Source organism: Mus musculus, chromosome 17 (assembly GCF_000001635.26).
Source record: "Mus musculus strain C57BL/6J chromosome 17, GRCm38.p6 C57BL/6J".
NCBI classification, from domain to species: Eukaryota; Metazoa; Chordata; class Mammalia; order Rodentia; family Muridae; genus Mus; species Mus musculus.
The window spans coordinates 14,061,881-14,081,655 of NC_000083.6; positions in this window are offsets into that span (position 1 = coordinate 14,061,881).

Consider the following 19,775-nt stretch of genomic DNA (forward strand, 5'->3'; position numbering starts at 1 on the left):
CTAGGCCGAGCACTTCCCTCCCAAGGTGAGGACTTGAATTTGAATCCCCAGAACCCACATCAAAGTGGGGTGCAACAGCAAAGTCCATAAGCTCAGCATCCCTGGGGTGGGGGTGGGGATGGGAATGGGAGACAGGGATGTGCAAGTGTGAAGACCTATCCGGAAGATGGCCTCTGACAGAACATAAGCATAGGGATATGCATGTACACCTAGGCACACAAGGGGGCATGCATACACATGCAAACACCCTCTCCCGCACAGGGGTTGACATGGTGTATAGAAAACTAAGTCCATACTGAGTGTAGGGCTCACTTTAAACATTAAGTTCCAAAGGCGGTGCAGGCATGTGTGAGGACCAGAAGCTCTGTGCTCCCTGGGACCAGAAAGAACAGAGTGGCTGTGCTAACACACACACAAAAAAATAGTCTCTGAGCCACAGACTGTGACAGGCAGGTCACAGGACTTAGACTGCTGTGTTACTCCTCAGCACTGAGCACTGATTGGCTAAAATTCTAAAAGGGTCTCTGCTTTTCAGAGTGCTATGGGCAGTGCACTGTGTAGCTCTTCCTTTTGAAGACTCTCTTCTGCAGTTTTGAGTCCTCTCTTGAGGAACCTCATATCTGCAGACAGTATGACTTGGAGGAAAGATCCTCATATGTGGACTTCATTGCCAGGCCTGAGAACAAAAAAGAAAACCTGCCACCACTGGTCATTGTGGCTCAGCTTCTGACATTGCAGTTGAGATCAAGTGCCCTAGAGCCCTCCCTAGCCTGAGTCAGTGATCTCAAGTTCAAGTCCCTGCTTCCTGGTTTGTAGTATCAATCACAGGATGGTTTCAGGCCAGGGGAGCTGTGAACATCTTGTAGACCTTGCTGTCTGCATTTGAGGGGGACTGTTTATTACAGGACTAGGCTAGGGCTGGAATCCAAGCTCCCTTCTCCCTTGAGGCCAAGGGACACTGATATTTAGCTAACTCCAGGCTCTCTGATCTTACCTAGGCAGAGCACCTATGGCCCAGTGTCTCAGGACTGGTATACAAACAATGGCATACAGGAGCCCTTTGCCATTTCAGAGGGTGGCTAAAGCTGAATGAGTATGGCAAAAGAAAAAAAAAAGTGCTCATCTGCCTGGACCCATGGGCCTCTAGAGATAAGCACAGGCCTGGTGGGTGGCTGCTTATGGGCTGAGATGGGAGGGTGGAAGGGGGCTTGTCCTTGGCTCACGGGGACAGAGCAGTGTTTCCTTCCCTTCTCTGTCTTTATGGGCTTTTCTTTACCTTGACATAAAAGGAAGGCCTGGAAGAAGTCTATCTATGGGTAGTGAGGCTGGCTGAGAACCGGCTCTCCCTTCTCCATTCTCTTCCTGCTAAGGGCTTGGGGTTGTTGGTGGGTTAACCTCCCCAACATTCCAGTCTGCTTCTCAACATTGAATCCTTTCCTATCTGTCTCTTGGCTGGGTACCTGTATACAGAAGTCTTGGCTGCAGCTGTCAGTCCAGGGCATAATTCCCTGAGTGAGTAGAGTCCAGATTGTTCTGAATTGAGGCATCAACTTGGTAGATGTTTCCTTTAGTGAATATTAAGAATGCTTCCCCATGACTTTTCATTCAATTTTGTTGAAAGTCTATTTCATTAGATATTAAAATGGCTACTCCAGCTGGCTGCTTAGGTTTGTTTGCCCAAGAACGTTTTTGCCAGTCTTTTATTCTGAGGTAAATTCTATCTTTATTGCTAAAATGTGTTTCCTGGTACAGTATTCCTCATGGGAAAACTTTTGCAGGCCAATGAAACTTAAGGAGAAGTGCAGGTCTCCCATCAGTTGGGTGTGCCTCAGGGACATGGCTAGTAGGGGATTCAAAGGGAGGGAAAAGCAGATGGAGAGGTGGGAGGACAGTGGAGCTGGATCAGGTCTGTACATTACCCTAGTCTCAGAAGACGTGGGCGCCTGCTCAAGGGAATGGGTTTAGGGAGGAAATCGAACCTGTATATTTCCAGAGCAGCAGGTCTGATGAAGGTGGACAGAGAATTGTCCATGAAATGGAGGTCTGGGTAGACAACAGGACATTCCAGGTAACTGGGTGTGCCCAGAAGGACTAGGCAGGCTGCGGGGATGGACCAGGTTAACTTTAAATAAACTCACAAAATACTAGAAGGAAGCAGAAGGAAAGTTCTGGAGCCTGCAGAGGAACAGGAGCTACTGTTCACAGGAGAAGTTTTAGTAATTGGAAAAAGACACTATCCTATATCTTTTTTTTTAATTAGGTATTTTCCTCATTTACATTTCCAATGCTATCCCAAAAGTCCCCCATACCCAACCACCCACTCCCCCACCCACCCACTCCCACTTTTTGGCCCTGGCATTCCCCTGTACTGCGGCATATAAAGTTTGCAAGTCCAATGGGCCTCTCTTTCCAGTGATGGCCGACTAGGCCATCTTTTGATACATATGCAGCTAAAGACAAGAGCTCCTGGGTACTGGTTAGTTCATATTGTTGTTCCACCTATAGGGGTGCAGTTCCCTATAGCTCCTTGGGTAATTTCTCTAGCTCCTCCATTAGGGGCTGTGGGACCCATCCAATAGCTGACTGTGATCATCCACTTCTGTTTTGCTAGGCCCCGGCATAGTCTCACAAGAGACAGCTATAACTGGGTCCTTTCAGCAAAATCTTGCTAGTATATGCAATGGTGTCAGCATTTGGAAGCTGATTATGGGATGGATCCCTGCATATGGCAATCACTAGGTGGTCCATCCTTTCGTCACAGCTCCAAATTTTGTCTCTGTAACTCCCTCTATGGGTGTTTTGTTCCCATTTCTAAGAAAGGGTAAAGTGTCCACACTTTGGTCTTCGTTCTTCTTGAATTTCATGCGTTTGGCAAGTTGTATCTTATATCTTCGGTATCCTAAGTTTCTGGGCTAATATCCACTTATCAGTGAGTACATATTGTGTGAGTTCCATTGTGATTGGGTTACTTCACTCAGGATGATACCCTCCAGGTCCATCCATTTGCCTAGGAATTTCATAAATTCATTTTTTTAAATAGCTGAGTAGTATTCCATTGTGTAAATGTACCACATTTTCTGTATCCATTCCTCTGTTGAGGGGCATCTGGGTTTCTTCCAGCTTGTGGCTATTATAAACAAGGCTGCTATGAACATAGTGGAGCATGTGTTCTTCTTACCGGTTGGGACATCTTCTGGGTATATGCCCAGGAGAGGTATTGCGGGATCCTCCGGTAGTACTATGTCCAATTTTCTGAGGAACCGCCAGACTGATTTCCAGAGTGGTTGTACAAGCTTGCAATCCCACCAACAATGGAGGAGTGTTCCCCTTTCTCCACATCCTCGCCAGCATCTGCTGTCACCTGAGTTTTTGATCTTAGCCATTCTGACTGGAGTGAAGTGGAATCTCAGTGTTGTTTTGATTTGCATTTCTCTGATAATTAAGGATGTTGTACATTTTTTCAGGTGCTTCTCTGCGATTCGGTATTCCTCAGGTGAGAATTCTTTGTTCAGCTCTAACCCATTTTTAAATGGGGTTATTTGATTTTCTAGAGCCAACCTTCTTGTGTTCTTTATATATATTGGATATTAGTCCCATATCTATTTAGGATAGATAAAGATCCTTTCCCAATCTGTTGGTGGTCTTTTTGTCTTATTGACGGTGTCTTTTGCCTTGCAGAAGCTTTGCAACTTTATGAGGTCCCATTTATTGATTCTTGATCTTACTGCACAAGCCATTGCTGTTCTATTCAGGAATTTTTCCCCTGTACCCATATCTTCGAGGCTTTTCCCTACTTTCTACTCTATAAGTTTCAGTGTCTCTGGTTTTATGTGGAGTTCCTTAATCCACTTAGATTTGACCTTAGTACAAGGAGATAGGAATGGATCAATTTGCATTCTTCTACATGATAACTGCCAGTTGTGCCAGCACCATTTGTTGAAAATGCTGTCTTTTTTCCACTGGATGGTTTTAGCTCCCTTGTCCAAAATCAAGTGATCATAGGTGTGTGGGTTCATCTCTGGGTCATCAATTCTATTCCATTGGTCTACTTGTCTGTCACTATACCAGTACCGTGCAGGGTTTATCACAATTGCTCTGTAGTACAGCTTTAGGTCAGGCATGGTGATTCCACCAGAGGTACTTTGGAAGTTTAGGGCCTGGGGCATGCAGGTCATCCTGGTCAGGGAGGTGTGGACAGTTCCAGAGTGGCATAGCTACAATAGATCTCTCCTCTCAGTCTACTCTGGCTGTTGAGCACCTGTACTGTGGGTGTGGGGGCTGTGGGTGTGAGTGCAGTGGGTGTAAGTGCTGTGTGTGTGGGGTGTGGTAGGTGTGGTGGGTGTGAGTGCTGTGTGTCAGTGTTGTGGGTGTGATGGCACACTGATGCAGAAGACCTCACAGAAAGAGCACAAAGTGTCTAAGAGTTCTACAGTTTTTATCTGTTGCTTGCCTATTGAAACTATGTTTTGATATGTGAGGTTGGATCAGATCCACTTATTGATCCACCTATTAGCTGTGTAAGAACAATAATGTAGAAACTACAGAACAAATGGGGCCGTCATCTGCTAGCTGCTATGATCCAGCTGCTTATTATCACTTACGGACTGACTTAGTGGTTGGTTATCTCTCCATATCTACCATCTGCTATTTTGACTCTGGCTCCTGCAGACACCAGGAAGGGGTAAAGATCCCATGTCACACACCTCCCTTCATCCCCACACAGGACACAGACTTGCATTAATTCCTAGAACTCATACCTCCTATCTCTGGAACAGGATAGGAGGCCAGGAGCATTTTCCCGAGATTCAAACCAAATGTTCCCTAAAGCCAGCAGCTGTGACTCCTCTCAGAAAACTGCTCCTCTCACTTTCCCAAAATGTCTCCTTTCCTCAGTAACTCAATTCCCTTTTCCTGTGACCTAACTCTGAAGTTCAGGAAAGATACAGCAATGAAAGCAAGGAGCAGGCTGGCCTTGCTCTAGCCAGAGGGCATTGTAAAGTGCCATTACCCTGCACATCATCCATGCATGCAGACTCATTGATAGGCTTGCTATTTAGGGTTTAAGCCCTGTCTGGTTTAGAGCCCATTAGCGCCGGTTGCTAGTTATCTAAGCTGCTGCCACCTAGCCAAGGATCATCCTCCAGTCACAAGAACATGCACCACTCTGTTCGCAGACCACCACTTGAATGCTGCTTGCTTTCCTGGTGATGTGGAGGAACACAGCTGTGCCACACACTGGGAGCAGAACTGGGAGACACAGTCATAATCTAGTGTGCTTTACTGCTCAGGACACTGTGGCTCTGCTCTGGACATAAGGCACCATGGAAGAGACCCAAGCTCTGCATTACCTGCCCCGTGGTCAGTGTCTGATGAAGGAAGGCTAAATTAACATGTGGATCTTTTCACAGATCCAGTACCTGGGGGCTTCATCTTGGCCATGGTCAGGGTCTGGATGATGTGTATCCAGGCTTCTGTGCCAGCTTGGTAAAGCTAAGGTACAACCCAGACTATCTGAGAACCAGAATTGGAATTAGGATGCCAAAAGTGTTTCCTGTCAATGTGGTCTCTTCAGCTACACAGAATACCAACAGCAGGTAGATCTATTGGATCTCTTCCAGGCATGGCATAATGAAGCTGGCCTTAATGGCCCTGGCATCCATGTTGGAAATGCACACAGGCTGGACTCTGAGACAGGTGAAATAGATTGCCCTCTTTATGGTCTAGGCTCACTTAGCTGTAACAGCTACTCAGGGTTCTACAGAGAGGAGTCTGGGGGCTTGCCACCCTTTCTCTGGGATATGAGGCTTCTTGTCACTTATGCCCAGCTTGGAACACCTGCTTCCTAAAGAGGATTAGTACTATAAACACATCTTTAGTCCTGTGGGCCTGGCACCATGCTGACTCTTGCAAGCCACTCATGACCTGTGTTAACCCTGTGGCCTCCATTCCCATCACAGTTGGAAGAATGGAAATGGAGCTTTAACCTGACTGGGACATAGAGCTGGGAACAGATGGCTTATGTATGACTCTGCAATATATGTGCAGATCCTGGACCTCGCTATGTCTCCTGAGGTGACAAGTTAAGCCTTGTCCTCCCTGTCCTGTGACCAACAATCCAGCTACTCTTCTAGGAGTGGGCCTAGTCAAGCTCCTGATCCAGGAGGAGTATCCCCACCAGGCAACTGCCTCTCCTATCAGCTTAGGTTCAAGGGATCTGGAGAAAAGCTGTGCTAAGGCCCCATCCAGGCTCACCACCAACCTCAGAGAGCAAACAGCCTACTCAGGGAGAAGAGAAACCTGGTTATGTCTGAAGTGTTGGTGAGCATACACACACACACACACATGCACACACATTAAAGCAATGACAAGAAGCATATTTCACTGAAGATCCAGTTTCTATACCAGGCACATGCCTGGCTTCCCCATCTGAGAGCTGAGGTCTCTTTTTAGATGGACTTCTCTCAAGTTGCCAAGCTCTAGCTAAAATTTTAGGCCTCATAGAGTCTCAGCCATGTGTGAGCCCAGGGGATACATACAGAGTAATTAGTAACTTTGCATCACTGCCTTTTAAAAGAAAAATTAAAAATGCCAACTTTAGAGCATGAAAATGACATTTGTGAGTGCCAGACAGCTGTTGGCATGGAGAGAGTTTGCCCACACTCCAAGATGGGACTACAGGGATGGAGAGTGCTTACACTTTTAGCAGATATACATGCTACTAAACAAGTGGCATAGGCCCTGGATCTAAAAATGATTCAAAGTCACCAATTCCTCAGTGGGGTCCCCTCTCCAATAGCTTAGAGACTCATCCACAGAATGTGCCTGCCAGAATGAAGACAGCCATGACAGTCTCCCCAAAGAACTTCATAGTCTGGGTGGAAAGGCTAAAGGAAAGCCCACCATATGCACCATCCTGCAGCACAGTTAATACATAGTGTAAGCAGTAATACAGTGACTCACACTGACCCTGTGGACAGAGCATGGCAGGGGCCTGGCAGAGCTCTAGCTTGGCCAAATTAGTATGGTCTGGGCAAGAGGACAAACATGGTTGTGATAGCTCCCTAAAGTCTGGCTCTCTGTCCCCTCTGCTTGGGGTCTCCTAGGAAGACAAACTGATGCAATCCTGGAGCAGGTGAGTAGGCTTGCTGTTCCTGTGTGGCATGTGGTCACAGTCCTCTAACAATGTCCTGAGGACATCTGCTAGTGCAGCCACAGTAACTTTATAACACTCATAAATATATGAATGTCCACTGGCACAAATATTTTGAGTTTTCTTATTAAAAAACATCAAAAATACCAAAGTTTTCCATAGTGTTTATTTGCAGATTAAGATATTAAGCTCAATCTGTAATTATTAAAATTAAATAAAATATTAGGCCTCTTGTTTATATTTCATTTCTTCATAACAATTTTCCATTATAAAGGAAAAATCCAGACCCAATGTGTGAGCCAACATGAGTTTGCTTCTGGACAGCATTTCCAGTCACATTATCTGCATTTCTGCTTCATCAAAAGCACTTCCTGTGTATTAATGACATTCTGGGCCATCAGATAGACAGATACTCCCTTGGCCTGTTTGTCCCACAAATGCTTGTCTGAGCTGTGTCCTCTCACCACATATGAATGTGTCACAGTGTTCCCTGGGCAACATACATTTTCACAGGAATGAGCTTCTCCATGGGGTGATACACATGGAAAGATGTTTCCAAAGACTCCAGGGGTTCTTATACATCGTCAGAACACTGTTAGGCCTCCCTCAAGGGTCGACTGCTGTCTTGACCTTTGTACAGGAAGTTCCTGCTCAGGCATAACACTTTCGGTCTCCAAAGTGAAGAAGGGTTGAATCAAGAGCTGTCTTAAGTACCTCCAGCCTAATTAGAGTATTAGTCCTCAGAGAAAGGATTCAGATGTGTGTTGGACCTCTTAGTCTTTCTGCCTAGCGTGGGCCCCCTGTTTTAGGATTTGAGCTTAGAATTCAAATTTCTTTAACAGAACTGCTAAGAAGAATTACTTTGTGCTGTTGTCCCTTTTTTTAATATGTCCTTTGCCACTGTTAGAGGGATCATTGTTTTCTAATGAACTCTGATGCTACACATAGAGCTTTTTCCTTAGACAGGAATAGCTGGTCCTTTGCAGATCTAGGCTCTAAACCCAGGTCTTAGAGTAGTGGAAAACTGACTGCAAACAGTTCAAAACACCTTTCGTAATAATCTAATGCTTTCAAGGCTTTTATACCTTTGTCTTAAAATTGGGATAGAATTGTAGAAAGAAATACCTATATTGGAAAACTTTTGAAAAATCCTGTAGACTCTAGCAGACTTCAGGTGTCAAAAAGTGAAGGCTGCGGTGATTTTGGTTTGCATGGCTGATAATTTAATAACAATAGCATCCTTAGTATATTTTTGTGAAGCTATATACACACAAATCTTAACCTGCAGTACTTGTTTGACCTGAAAGCACCTTGTAGAAATACAGACTGGTACAGAGTCTGCCAGGCTTTTCTGCTGGCCTTGTTTAGATGAGAGATGTCAGATACTCAGTTTCACTGCACTGGGCAGCTTGTCACTGGGCTACAGAACAGTAAGACTGATGTCAAGGTTGACAACCACTTCACCAGCTAGGAGAATGAAGAACCATGTTTTTTAGAGAAAATATCTCTTGCCAAATTTGAGAGCCTGCACTTAGAATTTGAGCTCTGTGATTGAACTTGTTAGTTAAACCATTGTGTAGTGCTTCTCCTGCCGGGTAACAGGAGGAGCTCAGTTGTGGAAAAGGGCAAGTGTAGCTTTGGTTTTGCTCCTAAATTGCTGCCTTGGTCAGGGTTTCTCTTCCTGCACAAACATCATGACCAAGAAGCAAGTTGGGGAGGAAAGGGTTTATTCAGCTAACACTTCCATGTTGCTGTTCATCACCAAGGGAAGTCAGGACTGGAACTCAAGCAGGTCAGGAAGCAGGAGCTGATGCAGAGTTTATGGAGGAATGTTCCTTACTGGCTTGCTTCCCCTGCCTTGCTTAGCTTGCCTTATTACAGAATTCAAGACTACCAGCCCAGTGATGGCACCACCCACAATGTGCCTTCCCTGCTTCATCACCAATTGAGAAAATGCCTTACAGCTGGATCTCATGGAGGTATTTTCTCATCTGAAGCTCCTTTCTCTGTGATAACTCCAGCCTGTGTCATGTTGACAAAACCAGCCAGTACAGTTGCCTTCTCTGAGCATTTGATGGTCCCTCGGCTGTTGGATTTTGTTGCTCTTGTGGGGTTCTATTTCTCCCAGTTTTTCCTAACCACCAAACTCTTTTGTCTTGACATTGGCTCCTCTGGGGTGTACAAAGTTGGCTGTAGCCCCCTCATTGAAGTTCTCAGTGAAGACCTTGGTTTTCCTGTCTCTTTGAACCTTGGTTTGTCATAACCAGTGTCTATGCCTGCTATAAAATCCACTCTAAATTCCAACTTCTCTTTGGACTTGCACCTACTTTGTTAAAAAAAAAGGTAACTTCATTTGTGTTTTTGCAAAGACAATTTTTTTCTGGGATGTTTTATTATTTGCTGACACCAATAATCCCAACATCACAGGCTAATTTATTCTTTTCTACTGGATATAGTAGAGTTTCTAATTTTTTATTTTATATGTTTGAACATTTTGCCAGCATATATGACTGTTCCTGGTGCCCTCTGATGCTGGAAGAGGGAATCAGATCCCCTTAGATTGGAGTTATAGATGATCTTGAGTTCTGTGAGAATCAATCTTGGACCCTTTAGAAGAGCAGTCAGGGCTCTTTACTGCTGAGCTAGTGTTTTATTCCATTGAAAATAAGGAATAAAATTTAGATTGTGTGTGTGTGTGTGATTTTTTTAAAGCATACACATACAATCTAAGTTCAGAATTTTAAATAGTTTTTCTATAAACACTGTGTAGGCAAACTGGTGACTTTATGGAACTTGAACTGTATCTCACAAGAATCTCTTTTTTTTTTATTTGATAAATTTTATTAAATAGGAGAAAAGTCACATTTGCTTTTAAAATACAAAGACATTGATAGGAACAAAAACTCAATTCTAGGCCCTTTCACATTTCCTTTAAAACAGATGAGATGATGCTCATTTGATGAGTCTTGTCCTCTTAAGGAGCTCATTGTGCTAATAACTTAAAGGGAATGTATATCCCAGCATGTTTGTGTTAGCCATGCTTGTAATACTCAGCATCTACAGACTGACTAATATCTGCCTCCTTCTTAGGAACACTGGCTTGCATAGTTGTTTGCATTCTTTGAAGACTTTCAGATTTTTCTATACACATCCCATTAAAAACTGGATTTTAGAGGTGAAATACATTCAAGTATCTGTCTGACTCAGGCCTGATTTTCTTTAGGTGTTTTTATTTGCAGCTTGCAGGGCTAAGTCTTGAGCTCTTCGGAGTCTACCTGAGATCCAGCTAGGACTTTGTGCATAGTGCCTTCACCCCACCTGTGGATGTTCATGGTAGTAGACTCCTCTACTTAACAGAATCTCTACTTGGAAATACACAAAACCCATCCAGTGTCCACAGTGGACCAGCATAAAAACCAATTCAGTATGGCATAAGTGAAAGAAGGCACCCTAGAAGCAGAAGAATTTTATTGGCCTCCTTTCTCTGGAATTAGCAAGGTGACTGAGACCTATGAATTCATAGCCTCCTTTGCTGCCATTTGATACAGAAGTATTTACACTAGATAATTTTCAAGGTCCACTTTGTTGCTAAATTTCTTTTTATTTTCTTTCTTTTTTTTTATTACATATTTTCTTCAATTACATTAACAATGCTATCCCAAAATGCCCCCCCACTCCCCTACCCACCCATTTCCATTTTATGGCCCTGGCATTCCCCTGTACTGGGGCATTGTACTGGCTAGTTTTGTGTCAACTTGACACAGCTGGGGTTATCACAGAGAAAGGAGCTTCAGTTGAGGAAATGCCTCCATGAGATCCAACTCTAAGGCATTTTCTCAATTAGTGATCAAGGGGGAAAGGCCCCTTGTGGTGAAAGACCCCCGAAGGGAGACCCTTACTCAGACACTCAAGTCCCGGGACAGCCGCGTACCCAAGAAGACACTGAGACCATACATAAAATGTAGAAGGCAAGATTTAATAAAGTAGCAACATGAAAGCACACAGACCAGAGCTCTGGGGTCGAAATAAAGCAGCAACATGAAAGCACACAGACCAGAACTCTGGGGTCGAAACTCATACACCTTAGCACAGGGTAGAGGAGTCTCGACGGTCAGCCAGGATTTTTCACAGGCTTATATAGTAAAACTCAAAGGGGGAGAACTGGGCAGGGAAAGTACAAGTTTACATCACTAGGGAGTTCTGTCAAAGGAATCTACGTAACTAAGGAGTCATGTCCTATCAAGGAATCTACGTAACTAAGGAGTCATGTCCTATCATTTGGCAATGTACCCGGTTCATTTTGAGGTTGTTCTAGGAGGCCTTTATCTCAAAAATGTTCTTGGAACAGTTTTTAGTTGGGAGGGTTCGAACTTTAGGGTGAGGAGTTTGGGGTGAAGAAGAGTTCAGTAAAAATTTTTATTCTTCATTCCCCACTTCTTCTTGTAAGTAATTCTAATCCTAGAATTTCAGAAGTCTATATCTCTATGTGGAGAATACTGCATTTACTCTATCTTTAACATGGGAACAAAAACAGAATAAGGCGGATTAGTAAACAGAACTAGGCAGGGACCCTTCTAGTGAGGCTTGAGGGTCTCAGCATGACGCAGGTGTACGTAGATCAGATCTTTGGCTGGAACTGGTAAGATGTCCTTGGGGTACCAGCTTGTTCACTGTAGCCAGTTGTGACCAGACTTCTTTCTGCACCACCTGTAAGCCTTATAACTTAGTATACAGATCATTATTATAACAACATAGGTTTAAACACATTATTTAAGACAGTGATGGGCATAGGAGCCCCATAAAGGATCTTAAAAAGAGTAAAACCGAATCAAGAGGGAGTATTTTCAGTTCTAAATAGGGCAAGGGGAAGGAGTACCAAGTAAGTCTGTGCCAGTCTCTAGGATTAATTTTGTCAAGGTCTGTTTAGAGTTTTATTTATTATTTCTATCTGTCCTGAGTTCTGAGGTCTGTACAATTTTATTTGACCTCTAAATACTTGGCCACACCCTGGCTTACCTGGGCAACAAAGGCAGGACCATTATCTGACACTATTGCTTTTGGCACTCCGAACCTTGGAAAATTTTTAATAATCTTCTTGATGACTATCTGAGCAGTCTCAGTTTTACAAGGAAAAGCTTTTATCCATCTTGAGAACGTTCACAAAAACCAGAAGGTATTCATACACATATTTTTTTCAGTAAAGTCTATTTTTCAGTAGATGTCAGGTCTGTCTTCTCATGAGAGGACTAGTTTTCTTTCTTCAGTTTCTACTATGTCATACAGGGTTTTTTTTTTACCAGTCTTAATTTGTCTATAACTTGATAGTCTTCAGACTGTCAGGATCATTGCTCTTTAGGATGCCTGGGCGGTTAGATTTGCCATCTGATTTCTTTTAGCCACAGCATCTTAGGTCTTTCTCTGCAGATGTCAACAGCTCTCTTTGTCTGTATATTGCTCTGTACAGTGGCAAGAGCATACCTGCTGTCCGTGTAGACTTTTCTTTTACCATTTATAGAGCTTGTATTAAAGCCACAAGTTTAGCTTTCTGGGCTGAAGTCCCTTTAGGGAGGCTGCTGGCCTAGATCACTTGCTTTCTGTCCATCACTGCACTGCTGTCCCCGCCTTCCGCTTACCTTTAACCTCCAGGCTACTGCCATCCGTGTACCAGCTCAAACTCTCAGGCCAAGGCTGATCTGATCCTTCAGATCATTTCGAGTATGAGTTCCTTCTGCCAGAATGTCAGCACAATGATGAGTAGGTGAAGTCTCAGGCAGTAGTGAGATTGAGGACAGCAGGGGGAGCGAAGGTCACTCGTTCAGTCAACAAAAAGCTCTGATAATGTGTCCATCGGTCAGGGGGACGGTTGGATAATGTTTTCAAGAGCGTTAGTCAGCCATCGGTCATGGGGGCTGAACCACACTTTCTAGGACATGTGCCAAGTTTTGTCTCAGAGTCAATTTATCTGCGTCCTTGACCAGAAGCCACTATGTGCAGACAAGCAGGCCATCTTACAGCCACCAGGTCTAATTTCTTACAAGTATGCCACAGGTCTTTTCCAGGGTCCCAATCTCTGAGTAAGAACTTTTTTGGCAATACCTTTGTTCTCAGTCACATCTAGGAGTCCCATAGCTGGGGATAACATTAGGGCAGTCTTAATGGCATCCAAGGCCATCCAAGGTTGTTCTTTATTTCTCTATACGAAGGGCTGTTTATCTCTTTAATACAGCAAAACCTGGAATCTACAATCTGCAAAAGCCCGCAGTGCCCAGGAACTTTTTAGCTTGTTTTGCACTGGTCGGTGGGGGAATATGAAACACAGTCTCTTTTTCTAGCTGCTTCAACAGGTAGGCCACCGGACTCTTCTAAGGACTCAGCTTCTGTATTAGCACCCCTTTTGTTATCTCTTAAACACATTGATCTTTAGCCAAAAGCTTTTTTTGTTGCCAGGTACTATCTAAGTTTTCTAATTTTCCTGACTTTTGTGACCAGCATTTTATTTCTCTTATCTTTTTGTCTCACAGCACAGCTCTGATTCTGACTCTGATCTCTGTCTTTGTCAGCCTCATGTTTCTTTAACTCTTTTTCTTGTCTGACTCTTATACCCTGTCCTTTTAACTTCTTGTTACCTTGGTCAGATTGTTGGGACACTTTCTAGTCCCACAGAGACGAGACCCCCATCAGAGCCTGGCAGTTAGACTCACAGGTGCTCCTTACCTTGGACAGAAGCCCCAAGTGGGCGGATGCCTCCCTCACTGGAACTTGGAACAGACTCACTGCCAGCAACTCAGGGTGGTGCCACCTTCTGAGATGAGGGAACTTTAGAGCAGAGACGGGAGTGCAGCTCTCACAGCTGGCTGCAACCGGCACTTATCTTAAAGTGAAAGCAGTTTTTCTGTTAACAAGAGACGGGATGGGAGGGACAGGGGAATGAGAAGCCGCCTGGGAACCTGCAGCGCTCTTGAACAGCCTCCTCTTCTTTTTTTTTTCAGCAGCCACAACATCTAGGCCACTGACTTTTCAGGGACCACCCCTCATTTGCTCCGGATTTCCGAGCTCATTTTTCCCTAGGCTCCAGGTCCATGGGCGGGACTACTGTGACCCGCTGGCTGCTCTCTGGAGTTGGAGTGGGAGGCAGGGCAGCTGAGGATCTGAAAGGAAGTGGTCAGCATAGGGATCTGACAGGATTTTTAGGCTTATTTCAGAAGGCATAACTTAAAAACAGTCGTCAGTCATCAGTCCAAGTCCGAACACAAAGAGACACAAAAGACACACACAGAAACCGTTTTTTCAGGCAACCACTATAGAATCACAGTACCACAGAAATGACAAACACAAGCAAGACCAATACAGGGCATCTTACATGCGATTTCCAGAGAAGCTTACTGTCACTATGACCAACCCAAATGGACCTGTCTCCATGGGAAGGCCCCAGAACCTGAGACCGGCCTAAAACCAAACCAAGATAATCAGTCAACTCCTTGGGACCAAGACCAGACCTGAAACCAGACAAACCAAAAACAAAACAGAATCAGAAGGTGGTCCAATGGAGGACACACAAGTGAACAAGACACACAGACACACAGACATACAGACAGGGAGGGATCCCACTTTATCTCCGACGTACAGTGTCTGTGTCTCATGCCAAAAACCACAAACAAAAACAAGATAGCAACAGAGAAAAAGAAGCCTGACGGGGTCGGATTCCACATCGACTCCCTTCCTCCTGAAAAACAATTCGCCTGACGGCGGTGATTAGTGACAAGTCAAAAGCACCCTCAGGTGGCCAGCCCACTTCAAACGTTGGCCACTCGGAGGCGCAAAAGGTCTGCCACGGACCCTTTCTGACCTCCACCGACTGGTTGTGGGCTCTGACCCGCACCTCCTTCCAATGCTCCAGAGTCAGAGAAAGGGGAGTGGACACAGATTGTCCCATTTCTAGAAAAACAGTAGTCACAACAAGAGCGGACACGAGACTAAGACAAAAAAAAAGAAACCAGAAGAATCAGATGGCCTCTCTAAGGCCGGCCGATTGAGACCCTCTGCACGAGGTGGGACTCGAACCCACGATCCCGTGACCAGACTCGAGGTGGGACTCGAACCCACGGTCTCGCAACAAGGCGCGAGGTGGGACTCTAACCCACGATCTCGCAACAAAACGCGAGGTGGGACTCGAACCCACGATCTCGCAACTGGGCACGAGGTGGGACTCGAACCCACGATCTCGCAACCCCAAATGGTCTCTTGGCCTTCAAAGGGGTCCACCAGGCGTCCCTGATCCTCCCCTGTTCCTCCTGGGACGTCTCCCAGGGTGAACGGACGGTGGACACCTGGACACGTCTATCCTTATCCACCCCGCACTCCCTCTCGGAGCGCGGTCTCACTGAGCGTCCGCAAAACTGAAACTGCGATCGCACCAAACTTAGAAACAGAACACAGACATCAGAACACAGACATCAGACCAAAACAGAACAAAGAATCTTACCTCTAAGTGGGTCTAGGACCTCTGGGTGGTCGCGCTGATTCCCGGCCAATGCACCAAATGAAAGACCCCCGAAGGGAGACCCTTACTCAGACACTCAAGTCCCGGGACAGCCGCGTACCCAAGAAGACACTGAGACCATACATAAAATGTAGAAGGCAAGATTTAATAAAGTAGCAACATGAAAGCACACAGACCAGAGCTCTGGGGTCGAAATAAAGCAGCAACATGAAAGCACACAGACCAGAACTCTGGGGTCGAAACTCATACACCTTAGCACAGGGTAGAGGAGTCTCGACGGTCAGCCAGGATTTTTCACAGGCTTATATAGTAAAACTCAAAGGGGGAGAACTGGGCAGGGAAAGTACAAGTTTACATCACTAGGGAGTTCTGTCAAAGGAATCTACGTAACTAAGGAGTCATGTCCTATCAAGGAATCTACGTAACTAAGGAGTCATGTCCTATCATTTGGCAATGTACCCGGTTCATTTTGAGGTTGTTCTAGGAGGCCTTTATCTCAAAAATGTTCTTGGAACAGTTTTTAGTTGGGAGGGTTCGAACTTTAGGGTGAGGAGTTTGGGGTGAAGAAGAGTTCAGTAAAAATTTTTATTCTTCAGTGGGTGGGACCATCTCTGGGCTGGTAGTCTTGGGTTCTATAAGAGAGCAGGCTGAGCAAGCCAGGGGAGGCAAGCCAGTAAAGAACATCCCTCCGTGGCCTCTGCATCGGCTCCTGCTTTCTGACCTGCTTGAGTTCCAGTCCTGACTTCCTTGGTGATGAACAGCAGTATGGAAGTGTAAGCCGAATAAACCCTTTCCTCCCCAACTTGCTTCTTGGTCATGATGTTTGTGCAGGAATAGAAACCCTGACTAAGGCAGGCATATAACGTTTGCCTGACCAATGGGCCTCTCTTTCCAGTGATGGCCGACTAGGTCATCTTTTGATACATATGCAGCTAGAGTCAAGAGCTCTGGGGTACTGGTTAGTTCATAATGTTGTTCCTCCGATAGGGTTGCAGATCTCTTTAGCTCCTTGGATACTTTCTCTAGCTCCTCCATTGGGGGCCCTGTGATCCATCCAATAGTTGACTGTGAGCATCCACTTCTGTGTTTGCTAGGCCCCGGCCTAGTCTCACAAGGGACAGCTATATCACCGTCCTTGCAACAAAGGCTTGCTAGTGTGTGCAATGGTGTCATCGCTTGGAGGCTAATTATGGGATGGATCCCTGGATATGGCAGTCTCTAGGTGGACCATTCTTTTGTCTCAGCTCCAAACTTTGTCTCTGTAACTCCTTCAATGGGTGATTGTTTCCAGTTCTAAGAATGAGCAAAGTGTCCACACTTTGGTCTTCATTCTTCTTCAGTTTCATATGTTTTACATATTGTACCTTATATCTGACTATACTAAGTTTCTGGGTTAATATCCACTTATCAGTGAGTACATTTCATTTGAGTTCTTTTGTGATTGGGTTACCTCACTCAGGATGATGCCCTCCAGGTCCAACCATTTGCCTAGAAATTTCGTGAATTCATTCTTTTTAATAGCTGAGTAGTACTCCATTGTGCAAATGTAACACATTTTTTGTATCCATTCCTCTGTTGAGGGACATCTGGGTTCTTTCCAGCTTCTGGCTATTATAAATAAGGCTGCTATGAACATAGTGGAGCATGTGTCCTTCTTACCGGTTGGGATATCTTCTGGATATATGCCCAGGAGAGGTATTGCTGGATCCTCCGGTAGTACTATGTCCAATTTTCTGAGGAACAGCCAGACTGATTTCCAGAGTGGTTGTACAAGCTTGCAATCCCACCAACAATGGAGGAGTATTCCTCTTTCTCCATGTCCTCGCCAGCATCTGCTGTCACCTGAATTTTTGATCTTAGCCATTCTGACTGGTGTGAGATGGAATCTCAGGGTTGTTTTGATTTGCATTTCTCTGATGATTAAGGATGTTGAACATTTTTTCAGGTTTTTCTCAGGCTTTCGGTATTCCTCGGGTGAGAATTCTTTGTTCAGCTCTGAGCCCCATCTTTTAAGGGGGCTATTTGATTTTCTGGAGTTCACCCTCTTGAGTTCTTTATTTGGATATTAGTCCCTTATCTGATTTAAGATAGGTAAAGATCCTTTCCCAATCTGTTGGTGGTCTTTTTGTCTTATTGACGGTGTCTTTTGCCTTGCAGAAGCTTTGCAGTTTCATGAGGTCCCATTTGTCAATCCTCAATCTAAAAGCACAAGCCATTGCTGTTCTATTCAGGAATATTTTTCCCTGTGGCCATATCTTCGAGACTTTTCCCCACTTTCTCCTCTATAAGTTTCAGTGTCTCTGGTTTTATGTGGAGTTCCTTGATCCACTTAGATTTGACCTTAGTACAAGGAGAGAGGAATGGGTAGATTCGCATTCTTCTTCATGATAACAACCAGTTGTGCCAGCACCATTTGTTGAAAATGCTGTCTTTTTTCCACTGGATGGTTTTAGCTCCCTTATGATCACGTGACCATAGGTGTGTGGGTTCATTTCTGGGTCTTCAATTCTATCCCATTGGTCTACTTGACTGTCACTATACCAGTACCATGCATTTTTTATCACAATTGCTCTGTAATAAAGCTTTAGGTCAGGCATGGTGATTCCACCAGAGGTACTTTTATCCTTGAGAAGAGCTTTTGCTATCCTAGGTTTTTTGTTATTCCAGATGAATTTGCAGATTGCCCTTTCTAATTCGTTGAAGAATTGAGTTGGAATTTTCATGGGGATTTCATTGAATCTGTAGATTGCTTTTGGCAAGATAGCCATTTTTACAATGTTGATCCTGCCAATCCATGAGCATGGAAGATCTTTCCATCTTCTGAGATCTTCTTTAATTTCTTTCTTCAGGGACTTGAAGTTTTTATCATACAGATCTTTCACTACCTTAGTTAGAGTCACGCCAAGATATTTTATATCATTTGTGACTATTGAGAAGGGTATTGTTTCCCTAATTTCTTTCTCAGCCTGTTTATTCTTTGTGTAGAGAAAGGCCATTGACTTGTTTGAGTTATTTTTATATCCAGCTACTTCACCGAAGCTGTTTATCAGGTTTAGGAGTTCTCTGGTGGAATTTTTAGGGTCACTTATATATACTATCATATCATCTGCAAAAAGTGATATTTTGACTTCATCTTTTCCAATTTGTATCCCCTTGATCTCCTTTTGTTGTCGAATTGCTCTGGCTAGGACTTCAAGTACTATGTTGAAGAGGTAGGGAGAAAGTGGGCAGCCTGGTCTAGTCCCTGATTTTACTGGGATTGCTTCCAGCTTCTCACCGTTTACTTTGATGTTGGCTACTGGTTTGCTGTAGATTGCTTTTATCATGTTTAGGTATGGGCCTTGAATTCCTGATCTTTCCACAACTTTTATCATGAATGGGTATTGGATCTTGTTGAATGCTTTTTCCACATCTAACGAGATGATCATGTGGTTTTTGTCTTTGAGTTTGTTTATATAATGGATTACATTGATGGATTTTCGTATATTAAACCATCCCTGCATCCATGGAATAAAACCTACTTGGTCAGGATGGATGATTGCTTTAATGTGTTCTTGGATTCGGTTAGCAAGAATTTTATTGAGGATTTTTGCATCGATATTCATAAGGGAAATTGGTCTGAAGTTCTCTATCTTTGTTGGATCTTTCTGTGGTTTAGGTATCAGAGTAATTGTGGCTTCATAGAATGAGTTCGGTAGAGTTCCCTCTACTTCTATTTTGTGGAATAGTTTGTGCAGAACTGGGATTAGATCTTCTTTGAAGGTCTGGTAGAACTCTGCACTAAACCCATCTGGTCGTGGGCTTTTTTTGGTTGGGAGACTATTAATGACTGCTTCTATTTCCTTAGGGGATATGGGACTGTTTAGATCGTTAACTTGATCCTGATTTAACTTTGGTACCTGGTATCTGTCCAGAAATTTGTCCATTTCATGCAGGTTTTCCAGTTTTGTTGAGTATAGCCTTTTGTAGAAGGATCTGATGGTGTTTTAGATTTCTTCAGGATCTGTTGTTATGTCTCCCTTTCATTTCTGATTTTGTTAATTAGGATGTTGTCCCTGTGCCCTCTAGTGAGTCTAGCTAAGGGTTTATCTATCTTGTTGATTTTCTCAAAGAACCAACTCCTTG